Raw genomic sequence first — 13,171 nt, forward strand, 5'->3', positions numbered from 1 at the left:
GGAGTGTGTGGATGAGTTCTGTGTTGAACTGGAGGAGTTGGTGTGAGTTTTTTTTTTTAAGGAGCTTGCACGTGAGGTGGATGTCTGGCGGTGTGCTGGATGTCGTGCAGAGACATTAGGGAGTGATTCTGAAAGCAGTGGCTTGTGTATCTGATGATCCTGTGTAGGTGAAGAGGTTCATGTGTAGCCCAGCTAGGTCCCATTAGTATGGTAGGGGTGTAGGGGCTCGCGTCCTGTCTCAGTGGAGGTGGAGTGAGTGTGGGACGGTGTGTCCCACGGTGGCCCGAAACCCTGTCTCAGGGCCTGGAGGGTTCCCTAAGGGAGCGCCAGGTCAGGGGCCTAGGCTGTACTTACAAGTCATTTGAAGAGGATCTTCCTGTGTCTAGAGGACGGGGAGTGTCTGTAACCAGAACTCCGGCGGTCCTAGTGTTGGGCTGTACCGCTCCTAAGGGGAGGGTGCAGAAGTCCTGGCTCGCTGAGCATATGACCGTCTAGAGTGCTTGACCATTTTTTGGGGCCTCTGGAGGTTGTTCCCCGAGGAGGGGGGAGGCCAGGTTCAGGTTCAGCCTGACCTGGAGGGAAGGGCATCGGTAATTAGTGTCCTGACCGGTTGTTGGCTTCCAGGGGTACCGCTCCAAGGTGGGAGGGTGCAGAACTCTGGAGGGGGGTGCAGAGGGACGGTGTCCTTACTTCTGACCCCGGTGGGAGGAAAGTGTGTTGCTGATACGCCGCTGGCGTGTGCTCTGTCTAGCCGGGAACATACTGAGAATCACCCTGTGATAGGGAGTGCTGGAGGAGAGTGTGTCGCTGATACGCCGCTGGCGTGTGCTCTGTCTAGCCTGAGACATACTGTGCCTGTGATCATGGAACTGGAAGGGGGTGCAGAAGGACGGTGTACTTCTGACCCCGGTGCAACTTGAGGGTTTAAATCCTAGGTTGGGAGATTAGGAAACTTCTAGGTCAAGAGGAACCCTACCAAAGTGGATCAGCTGAAGAGACCGAGGGGGCTGCCCTTGCTGTGTGTTCTGGGGCCCGCCTGCAGTTTGTTGTTTCCACTAAGGTAGAGGAAAGGGGACTTTGCTGTGTGCTGTGTCCCCCCACCTGCTTGAAGAGGGACTGTGCTGTGTGCTTTGTACCTCAGAAGTGGAATCGTTTCCAGGTGGTAGACCAGTGACGGAGTGAGGTCCTGATCTGGTAGGAGAGTTGTGTTCTGGCGAGTGCTTCCCTGTGAGGGTTATTCCTTCACCCTGACTGGAAGCAAGGGTCCCTACTTGGTCTAAGGTACTTACCTCTGCCAACTAGAGACCCCCAGTTCTAACATTGGTGGAGTAGGGGTAGGATCGGGCATTCTTGCTGTGACCTCTAGTCAGCCTGAGGGTGTGGTCCCTAGGGTGTAGGATCAGTGGTAGTGTAGCTACCCTGAGGGAGAGAGTGGAGATTGGCTATTGTGTGCCAGGGGCTGCTGCCCCCACTCTGTGGATTGGTTAGGACCTGTGATCTTTGGATGGCCTAGGGCCTGGTCCTGGCTGTGGATGACTAGTGTGTACCAGTGGGGTATCCTAGTTGTGTCAGAGAGCTTTTGTTGAGGGAAATCCCTGTGGGTTCAGAGTGGCGAAAAACTGTAAGGTGGCCCTGCCCTGCAGGCCCGTCTCCGTGGTTTTGTCGCCCAAAGCATTGAAGACCATCAGTGTAGTGATTGGTCTACCCTGCGTTTTGGCTGGAAGGGGGATGTGTTGGACCCGGTCCTTTGGGCAGGTTTACCCCGTGACTTTTTGCTTTTTCCTAGCCTGTTTTTGGAACCTGGATTGGTGATTGTAGGCCTCTGCGCACTTTTTTACTGTGGTACAGTGTAAAGTGCGTGTGCTTTCTGTGTATGGATGGTGAGTGACCTGCCCTCCCATAGGAATGAATGGGAAATATGTATGCCCATGGTAGATTCCTGATGCGTGGGGAGTGCAGGGGCGAGTTTGATATGTATTAACTCGTGAGAATGAATACTGCAGAATGGTTTATGCGGCATGGCTGTATCTAGTCTAGAAGCGCCACTTTTAGAAGTTGGCATAATTGTGTAGTGAGTCTGCTAGCACGTGATTGGCTGATGGGCCTGGCCCAGGCATGCCTGGGCCTGTTGGTAGATGGACTGTCTGGTTTGAGTAGAACAGGGTCTGCAGGGTCTGCAAGGCCCCGGAGGAGGGGGTAGATGAAAGGCCCCTCTGCTGTCAGGGATGGGAGGAAAGAGCGTCTGGTGGTGCCGGGCTGTGCCTGCCGCCCACCCTGCTGGCTCTCCATCCTGGCGGCCCACTGTCACCTCTGGCCCTGAAGCTGTCAGGGAGACGTAAACCAGAAACATTCCAGTACTCAGGGCCCCTTGAACGAAAGCTTCAAAGTACTTCAAAGGCATTTCTGTGTATAAGAAGGGACGGTGTCTCCTTCCACAATGTTCTTGTCTTGTTCTTACTTCGGACTGGAATCTACCAGGGGCGGGCGCTGCCCAGCCCCTGGATGCCTGGACCTCTGGGGGACCCCTCTGCCTGTCCTGGAAGGATGGGGGACTTTGCTTTACCCTGGAGGGACTTTGCTGCATCCCCCTGAAGGACTTGGCTGGACTTGTCCCGGTAGCGCTGAGGGAGCGCTTCATCTGCATCTAGCGCTGAGAGAGCGCTTTATTGCCTTCCAGCGCTGGGAGCGCTGGATTTGTCCTTCATAGCGCGGAGAGCGCTTTATTTCCTGCCCATGGCGCTTTGGTTGCACTTCTAGTGCTGGAGCGCTTTGTGTGCCTCTATAGCGCTTGGAAGCACGTTGCTGCTGGAGGCCGGCGGCGGATCGGCGCGGGAGCCCACTCCGCTTATTTTTCCGACTTGGATTTGCCCAGTTGTTTATTTGATTTACGAGTGCCCACCTCGCGATTGCTGCCCGCCTGCCTGCCTAGCGAGGGCCGCCGCGCTGCCCGCGGCGACCCGGAAGTACCTGGCCGGCCGGCCAATCCCTGCGCGGCCGGCCGGAAGTCCCGCCCCGCAGCCTGTGAGGCGGGAGGAAGAGGAGGAAGGCGCGAGGGAGATGGCGGCCGATGCCGAGAGGGGAGAGCCTGGGGGCCCGAGGCGCATGGTCGGCGCCTGCCCCAGGAAGACGGAGGAGCCGCCCCGTGAGCTCCGGTGAGTCTGGGCTGAGGGCGGGCCGAGTGGGGCTGTGCCTGGGAGGTCCCCCTTCGTCAGAGCGGCCCCGTATGGCAGCGGGCCGCTCCAACGGTGTGTAGAGCCTGGGAAGGCTCGAGGGGCCAGTCTTTGTGTTGAGCCCTGCAAGGCTCCAACGCGGGGGCAGAAGAGAGGAGGGGCGCCGGGACACGTTGTCGGTGTCCGCCCCCCCCCGCAGTGGCGCGAGCTCGCGCCTAGTGCCAGTAGGAAGCCGTGAAGGCTTCCTGGGCGGCCCCGGTTGGCAGTGGGTCGCCCCAACGTGCACAGAGCCCGGAGGGGCTCCCCGCCTCATTTTTTTGTATTTGGAGCCCTGAGAGGCTCTGGGGGCATTTTGAGAAGTTAGAGTTCCCCGTGGGGGACTCCACCGCGACGAGGGCTTCAAGGGCGGCCCCAGTTGACAGTGGGTCGCCCCAACGCTTGAAGAGTCCAGGGAGGCTCCGGGGGGCATGTTGCTTTAGAGCCAGTGTGGCTGTGGCTCCCACGTTCGACCAGTGTTGGCCAGGGCCTGTGTGGCCCCAACGTGCGCAGTGTTTGTCTGAGAGCCTGTGTGGCTCAGGTGGCGCAGATTTGTTCTAGGGGCTACTGAGAGCCCTGCCACAGCTTCTGGTGCACAGTTGCCCAGCACTTCGTGGGCAGCTGCCACGTTTAGGCTTTTTATACTTTGAGACTGGCGCTGCATGGCAGCGCACCCTGACACTGAGACTCAGGGCGTCTGAGCCCCAACAAGGCCAGTTGGCCTAGGGACTGCCACAGGTCGTGGCTCATGTGATAGTATTTGCCTAATGTGAGTTTTGCGCATTGTGACGTGGTGCTAGGAAATGTAATGCATTTAGTATGATTACGCACCTTGATCTTACACCTCTGAATGTTTTTAGGCATCATGTGATTCTTGCGCTATTGCTCTACTCTTGACACCTCTGAACGTGTAGGTTTATGCCTAATGTGTCTTACTTTTCCTGCGCTGCACCTCTGAATGTTTAGTCATCATGTGTCTTCTTGCGCTGCACCCCTGAATGTATTTTATTGCATCATGTGCTTTATTCATAACACCTCTGAATGCTTTAGGCATCCTGTGTTTCTCTTTATTACTCCTCTGAATGTAGGTTATTGCATCATGGGTAATGTGTTCTTTTCTTAGACCCCTAAATGCTGTGTGATACTTAGGGGGTTGTTCTTTTAGTACAGGTGGTCCTAGTGAGGTCCTGGTCCCCTGCGTGACAGTCTCCCAAGGAGTTTAGGGTTGCGTAGGTGGTACTTACCTGTTCCCAGTAGTTACTGGATGTGATCTATAACTGTTACCTTGTGTTACAGTGAAGTTTATATACTTTTATTCTAATTTCTGACAAGTATTTCTATATCTGCAAAGTGTTGATTCAGACAGTGGCCCATGTGGCCCTGTCTTGTAAATAATCCCTTGTGAATATTGCCGTGCCAGTTGGCACAATGTACATGTGTAATTTCTATCTGATATGTTTTGACAATACAAAAGTTATTTTAATATAACCTTGTGTGGAGTCTCTTTTGTGGTGTGCCTAGTATGTTGTTGCTGTCGTGCGCTGACGCAAATGCTTTACACATCGCCTCCGAGTTTAGCCTAGACTGCTTGCGCCATGCTACCTAGAGGGTGAGCAGGGGTTATCTTGGCGTGTGACTTCCTTGCCCTGACTGGAATGGTGGTTTCTGCCTGGCTTTGGCATAAGCCTTAGCCTACCAGAAATAGCCGGTTTCCAACAGGGGTTATATAAAGAGGTGTGTGAATGTTTAATGCACATTCGCCTAGAAATTCTCTCATTTCACTGGAAGTCAATTGGGTCCCGTTATCCGTAATAAGGACAGAGGGAAAACCTTCCTCTTTGAAAATCATGCGTAGTACTCTTATGGTAATTCTAGTGGTTATTTCGGGAAGTAGATACACAGAGAGCCATCTAGAATGGACATCCATTATGACTATGCCAAATCTTTTACTGGGGTGAACACCCGGCAAGGGTCCGATAAATTCAAGGCAAATGCTGTGCCACACCACACCTGGGTCATGGATGGTACTTGGCATTTATTGGGGTCCCACCTTAAGTCTCTTCTCGCTCTCGCAACACTCACTGCATCTCGCAACCCAATCAACCACATCACCATCCATTCCTGGCCACCAGAATTCATTTCTCAAACGTTTGTTTGTAATGGTCTGGCCCAAGTGTCCTTCATGTGCTAAATTGAACAGTCTTTTACGAATACCAAATGGGGGAATTATCTTATCACCTCGCATGATAACGTTTCTGCGACAGTGGATAACTCGTCAATGACCCCATTGAAAGGTCTAATGCTTATGGGCAAAGTGCTTTACCTGCATCTGCCCTTCACAATGAGGTTTAGGACTCCTTTAAGAACCTCATCTTGAGACATAGCCTCTGCCCATTCCTCTTTACTGACAGCACCACAACTCCACTGAACTACATCGTCAACACTAGAGATAGCTCATTCTCTCTCTCTCTTTGACATGCCAGTCTTGTCTACTTCTTCCCAGTCTAAGGACATGCAATCAGCTGGGACGTTGCGTCATCCTGAAATGAATTCAATACTATAAATATATTCCTGCAGCCTGGAGGCTAACCAAGCAAGCCTGGCTGACCCCTTCCCTGTTCCACCTGGTGACAGTATTTTGAGCAACGGCTTGTGGCCAGTGCGTAGCATAAACCTGAGGCCCCATACGTACATTCTGAAATATTCCACACCCCAAGCAGCAGCCTGGGTTTCTTTTTCTATTACTAAGTAATGACGCTCAGTGGAAGTCAAAGTGCGAGAGGAGAATGCCACCGTTGTTTCATTAGCACCATCATTCTGCGATAATACAGCCCCTATGCCAGTATCACTTGCGTCCACAGTGATAACAGTTTTGCATTCACATCAAAAGGAACCAAAATGCCTGCAATGCAAATTTCTATCTTGATGTTATCAAAACATTTTTGCTGATCATCTCCCCAACAAAACTGTACACCTTTCCTCATGAGTACCTTAAGGGGTTCGGTTTTGTTAGCAAAATTGTTTACATTACAAACTTAATTAATCCAATGAATGAGCGCAATTGGTCTCAATTGATAGGAACAGGAGCCAATCTTATAGATGCTAGTAAGTCTCTCTTTGGTTTAACACCATCAGACGAGATGGAATGTCCAAGGTACTCCACCTCAGTTGCAAGAAAGGAATATTTTTCCCTATGTAATGTTAAACCTGATTCTAGTATCCTGCCAAGGGCATCTTTCGAAGCCATGTTGTGATTTCTCACACTGTCCCCAAATACCAGGATATCATCCTGGAAATAGATTACATTTTTAAGATCTTTGAAAACTTCTGTGACCATCCTCTGAAATACACTTGCAGCCAAACATAGCCCGAAGGGCATACTGGTAAACTGAAATATGCCCTTAATGGTGATGAAGGCTGTCAAGTGTTTGAAGATTCATGCAAACGTAACTGATGATAAGCATGACAAAGGTCAAGCTTTGAAAAGTATTTAGCACCTTTTAGCAACACCATAAGTTCATTTATGTTAGGTAGTGGAAAAGTGTCTGGGATGATGTTTTGATTCAAACTCCTCAAATCAACACAGAAGCGTAAATTTCCATCTGCCTTCTCTGAAATTACAACCGGAAAAACCCAAGGTGAGCACTCAATTGGCTCAATGACTCCACTAGATAACATATCCACTAACATTTTCTTCACTTCCCCCCTCACCATTATGGGAAATTTTCTCAGTTTGTGTTGGACAGGAACAGCATTGTGTTTAAGCTTTATTTTGTGGACATAGCCCTCCAGATTGCCAAGCTGATCTCTGAAAACACCCTTACCTCCCTCCAAAATGTCTTCCACTGAAAGATCGTCCACCACCATGACATGTTCAACAGTGTGTAGGTCAATTCTAATATTGAGGTCATATTGGTGATACCATCTTTCAGCTATGTACACTTTACCTTTGACAGACCTATTTTTAAAAACAATATCAGTTGGCATGTAACCTAGTATGTCCATCTGCTCACCTTGATACCCACCCAGGTTAATATCTTTAGGCATAATTTCTTGTTTGGCCACTCCTGCTTGAAGATTCTTTTAGGTATGATGGTATATAATGACCCAGAATCAACCATTAGATCAACTTTCTTCTTTTCAAAGACAAATTCTGCTTTGGGCCTATGTCTTCTTCTATCATTTAAATCGTGAGGTGAGGTGAGCAGGATCTCTCCATTCCCGCCACATCATGTTCAGAAGGTTCAACACACAGGATTCTATCAACTCTGTATGAACATTTATTAACATTAGACTCTTCCGACAGCATTACTACCTTTCCTTTGTTTGCATCTCTTCACATTCTTGCAAAATGGCCCTTACGGCCACACTTTCTGCATTCTTTCCCAATGGCCCAACACTGCTAGGAGTCAGACGTGTGATAGGTACTACCGCACTTACCACATGTCTTACTGCCAAACCTACTGGGATACAGTCTTCCACCCAATGTACTCCTTCCACCTTTGAATCTAGTAGAGGCAACTACCTCACCATCACATCCCTCAACAACAGAAGTTTCACTCTCATTGGACATGTTAAGCTTAGAATCCCTACAATCCATTTCTTTCATGCAAGAATCCGACTCTTGAACAATTTTAGCAATGTCAATTGCATCCTTAAGAGAGGGGTCCTTGGCAGCCCATAAGCGTTCCTGTGTATTTCTGCTCCTATTGCACAATCAGTTGGTCCCGAATCATTTCCTCAGTCATAGGACTAAACTTGCATTTTAAGGAAAGTTCACAAAGTCTAGTGACAAAATCATCAATGGACTCCCCAACTTTCTGAGGCTGGGTGTAAATTTTGTATCTTCTCATAACTATATTTGTCTCTTTTGCAAATCTCAATTCTAATCTTTTCCTTGCCTCTTCATAAACATTCTCAATGGCTGACCACGTTCATTGTTAGCAATAGGTAAGTACTTAAAAATGTGTTGTCCTTCTTTTCCTTTTTTTTTTTGAGGTTTTTTTTGGAGTTTTTTTGGCACCAGCAGAGAAAGAAAAAAACAATCAACATTTCCTAAATTGGTGAGTAAAATCGCTTTTTTTCTATTGCTACTGTAATCCTGCGCATCCAAAGCTTCCAAATAGTTATCAAACATCTCAATCCACTCATCCCATTCTATACTTGGGCTCCCTGGTTGATTGAGAAAGTGAGGAGAAGTAGATACCGCTGAGGGATCAAGGGCTGTTACATCCATTATACATCACACAAAAAAAATACCACCATATAATGTGATTAGTGAATAAGGATGTAAATGTCAGCTTACTCCTTTCAATTTCGAGCTCTCTTTGCTGAAGTGTTTCTCATCAAATATGGGAAATTGCAATTTACACAAAGTACTATTCACCAATCTAGATATAAATCCACTACTAGTTGACCATCAGAAGGCTGTTGCATTTACAGGCTGAACAATTATTCAAAATACACAAAGCGTGGATAATTCTGAAGAGAAAATCAGTGAAAGATGAAAAGATGTGTCTGTTGCTTTCATATGAAAGTTCCTCTCACAAGGGCGTGTCACTGCCACTTATACTGGGATCAATTATGCTGAAATTCCTCTCAGCCCGTCTTAAGAATTCCTCTCAGCGTGTCTCATGAACTCCTCTAAGCGCGTCTGTTTTCCTCTCAGCGCGTCTCATGCATTCCACTCTGTAGGACTGTTTCTTTGACGGGCGGCAGCACGTCATCTCAGCTGCTGTCTCAGGGCTTTTCTTCCCATGCGAAAGCGCTTGCTTCGCAATACTTCAGCATCACACAGCTCTGTTCCAGAAGTATGCCGCAGTCTTCATACACTCATGAATACGTTGCGCAGGGGTTCTGGATATTATTCCTCTCGCCCCTCAACCAGCGACACCATCTCTCTAAATATTTATGGGAGCAAATATAGAGCTTTGGAGTGAATTCACAAACTCGCTTACCCCATAAACGTTTCAACTGTGCTGAAGCTCCTTCACGTTGGGATCACAACATTAAGACTTTCACCCCTAAGCTGCATTGTGCTGATCCATTACAACTGCCTCTGCACATGCAGGTACTTTGCCGCTGACTCTGTGCTGTTCCGGCTGAGGCTCCTCGTCGCCAATAAAAATGTTGTAATGATGAATGACACGAAGGCATGAATCAGCTTACAAAGGTTTATTCTACAAGGCACAGAATCGCAGCGTCCCTCACGCCTCACCCAACTGTAACTTCCAACTGACAGGTCACCGTGCACCGCTCACTATCGAACGTTCCGTCCCCAACATTCCGCCCTGGCGCGAGGAGCGAAGCCACGGTGTAAACAAGATTACAACACGGTTATCCTGTCCTTTATAGAGCCGGGTGACTGTCACAGTGATCCAGTTGTCCTGTGGCAGATGGACCACTGCTTCTGTGGTTACCACTGGTGCTGACAGCAGAGGCTCCACCGACAGGAACCCAGCAGTTTTCCCGACTCAAAATCGAGAGGGCGTACTGTGAGTTTGGTAAGGCGGGAGCACTGGAGGTTTACGAATTTCTCTCACTATGACAAACCCTAAATAAGGCCCCAAGTATTCTAAAGGAGCTACAAAGAATTGTGTGTGTGTATAGTGCTTTATTTGTAAGTCACAGTGGAGTGCTTTTTAAAGAAAGGTTGAAAAACATTGTGTACACTGAATGCATGTGCTGTGGATAGTGGTCACTTGAGTACATCTGATAGGGATTGTGTTCTATCTAGATTCAAAGCTGAGAAAAACAGGGTTTGCAATCACTGTAACCCCTGTTATTCTCAGCTTTGAACCTGCAATATATTGCAGGTGATTTTACGTCAAGCCTACTAAGCAGCACATGCGCCGTCTGTTGCGAGGCGGAACGTGGCTTACCAGAAACATTGGAGCTGGCACATTGCTTGCCATAGGTTGGCTTTCCTTATTACTCTCAACTTCCTACTTATTATTCATGTCCCAGCTTCTCAACCTTGTGTTTGTCCCTCTCGTGGAGCATTGCCTCTTTACCATGTGTAGTTTTCCCTGGTGCCTGTGTTCGATGTTAGGGAATTACTTTATTGAGTAAACACTCACAAACTTTCTTGTCTCTCTTGTGTACCTCTCACCACCGTTGTGCTGCTGACCGTCCCCATGTGCTTCTCCTGCACCCTCACTGTTGTGCTTTCCCATATGCTTATTTGTCTGCATCTGGGCCCATGCCCTCCCCTGTGGTACTTCTGTCTCCATATCCTCCCCCTGTTGCTTCTGTATTCCCTGCACTCTTCTATGTTGCTTCTGACCCCCTGTTGATTCACTCTCGCTGACCCCGCACCCACACACACCTTGAAAAAGTTTTTAAAAAGCTTTTGAAAGTTTTATTTTTAGTTAACAATCTGACTCGGGTTGGTAACTAAAAACAAAAAAAATGAAAGTGGGCCCATCAATTTATAGGTGCACGCATGCGTGGTAAAAGTTTTTTTTTGCTTATACTTTATGTATGTATGTATGTATTTAATGCTTATTAAGCGCAACTGTCACCCAAAGGGTATCCTGGCGCTGAGACCGAATCCAACCATCGAGTGAATGCCTTAAATTGCTCTTGGAAATAAGTGAGTCTTGAGATCCCTTTTGAAAGAAGACAGATCTTGTCTACTCCTCAACGTCAGAGGTAGGGTATTCCATATTGAGGCGGCCGCAAAGCTAAAAGCGCGGCCGCCCATCCTCACTCTGTTTATCCTGGGAATCCTCACCAGGAACGCCGAGGAGGATCTCAAAGGTCTGGCAGCCTGGTACCAAGAAAAAAGGCTTTGGAGTGGTATCGGTCCTAGTCCATGCAGAGCCCTAAATACAAGGCATAGAGCCTTAAAGGCAATCCTCTGCTGGACCGGTAGCCAATGAAGATCAGCCAATGCTGTGGATGAAGAGGCAGAGCACGGACGGGATAGACCCAGTTTAGCCGCCATGTTTTGAATCCTCTGCAGCTTAAAATTTCAAGATCTTAGGGGCTCCCAGAAGTAGTGCGTTGCAGTAGTCTAACCTACTGAGAATAGAACTACGCACTACCTCTGCTCTAGCTTCCCGGGGAAGGAGTGGCAAGATCTTACGTAGAGCACGGAGCAGGCCCATACAGGTCACTGCAGTCCTGTTCACAGAGGCATCAAGCTGTAAGTTTGGTTCAAACAAAACTCCCAGATTACGAGCCGATTCTGTGGCCTCCACCGAGCCTGGAATAGAGGTTGGCCAGAAGTCATCCGGTAGTGCGCGGGGAAGTCGGTCTAGGGAGCAATGGAGTACCTCCATTTTCGACCCATTAAATTGGAGTGAGTTGGCTCGCAACCACTCTGCTGTAGCCGACATACAGCGGTGAAAGGTGTCCCTCGAAACTATCTCCGTACCCTCAAATGAAAAAATCAATTGAGTGTCATCGGCATAATTGATGACTGATATGCCAAATGACTTTATCAGGTGTATCAGGGGTCGGAGATATAGATTAAAAAGGATCGGACTGACCGCGGATCCTTGGGGGACACCTTGACTCACTTGTCGTATGGCTGATCGAAAAGGTGGTAATGCTACAGCTTGCTGTCTATTACAGAGATACGATGTTAGCCAGCTTAAAGCCAGACCAGTTATTCCCACGTTCCAAAGACGCCCCAATAAAACCTCATGGTCCACCGTGTCGAACGCGGCCGACATGTCAAGCAGCACTAAAAATGCTGACTTGCCTCTGTCGACACGCGTTCGTAGATCGTCCAACACGGTCACCAGTGCGGTCTCGGTCCCATGGGCCGGTCTGAAGCCAAATTGAGCTGCATCCAGACAGGAGTTGGTTTCCAGGAAGTTGGACAAGGCTCTCGTGACCCACTTCTCGATGATTTTTATCGCAAATGGTAGGAGCGAAATGGGTCTATAGTTGGCTGGGCATAGAGGGTCCAGAGTAGCCTTTTTTAACAACAGTGTTACTATTGCCAGCTTCCAACTGTCTGGGACTGATGCTGTAGTCAGTGATTGGCAACAGATAGAGTGGAGCGAGGGGAACTGCTAGTCGTGGTATAAAAGGGGGTGGTGATGGACGGAGCATCTAAACCAATCGAACACTCACACCCAGTCAACAGATCTGGGTTTAATCCATCACCGTTCTTTAGCCCACTCTGCCACCCCAGTTCAGACATGGCCATATGCAAATCAGTCTGACCCTGTGCCTCATGGGAACAGTCCAGCCCGAACTGCCAAGCCATGCCTTCCCTGGACCGGAAGCAAGCTTCCTAGGACCGGTTTCTGGCATTTCAGCCGTCTTCAGCCAGGCTTCCTTAAATCCAGTGGCAAAGTGAGAAAGGGACTCACGTCTGAGCATACCCTGCCAACTTATGGCAAACTAAGCGGTACAAAAGGGGGTGGTGATGGACGGAGTATTTGAACCAATCAAACACTCACACCCAGTCAACAGATCTGGGTTTAATCCATCACCGTTCTTTAGCCCACTCTGCCACCCCAGTTCAAACATGGCCATATGCAAATCAGTCTGACCCTGTGCCTCATATGAACAGTCCAGCCGGAACTGTCAAGCCATGCCTTCCCTGGACCGGAAGTAAGCTTCCTAGGACCCGTGTCTGTCATTTCAGCCGTCTTCAGCCAGGCTTGCTTGAATCCAGTGGCAAAGTGAGCAAGGGACTCAAGTCTTGGCATACCCTGCCAACTTATCTTGAACAAAGCGGTACAAAAATGGTGGTGATGGACGGAGCATCTGAACCAATCAAACACTCACACCCAGTCAACAGATCAGGGTTTAATCCATCACCGTTCTTTAGCCCACTCTGCTACCCCAGTTCAGACATGGCCATATGCAAATCAGTCTGACCCTATGCCTCATGGGAACAGTCCAGCCCAACTGCCAAGCCATGCCTTCCCTGGACCGGAAGCAAGCTTCCTAGGACCGGTTTCTGGCATTTCAGCCGTCTTCAGCCAGGCTTGCTTGAATCC

Source organism: Lissotriton helveticus, chromosome 8 (assembly GCF_964261635.1).
Source record: "Lissotriton helveticus chromosome 8, aLisHel1.1, whole genome shotgun sequence".
In the NCBI taxonomy this organism is placed as follows: Eukaryota; Metazoa; Chordata; class Amphibia; order Caudata; family Salamandridae; genus Lissotriton; species Lissotriton helveticus.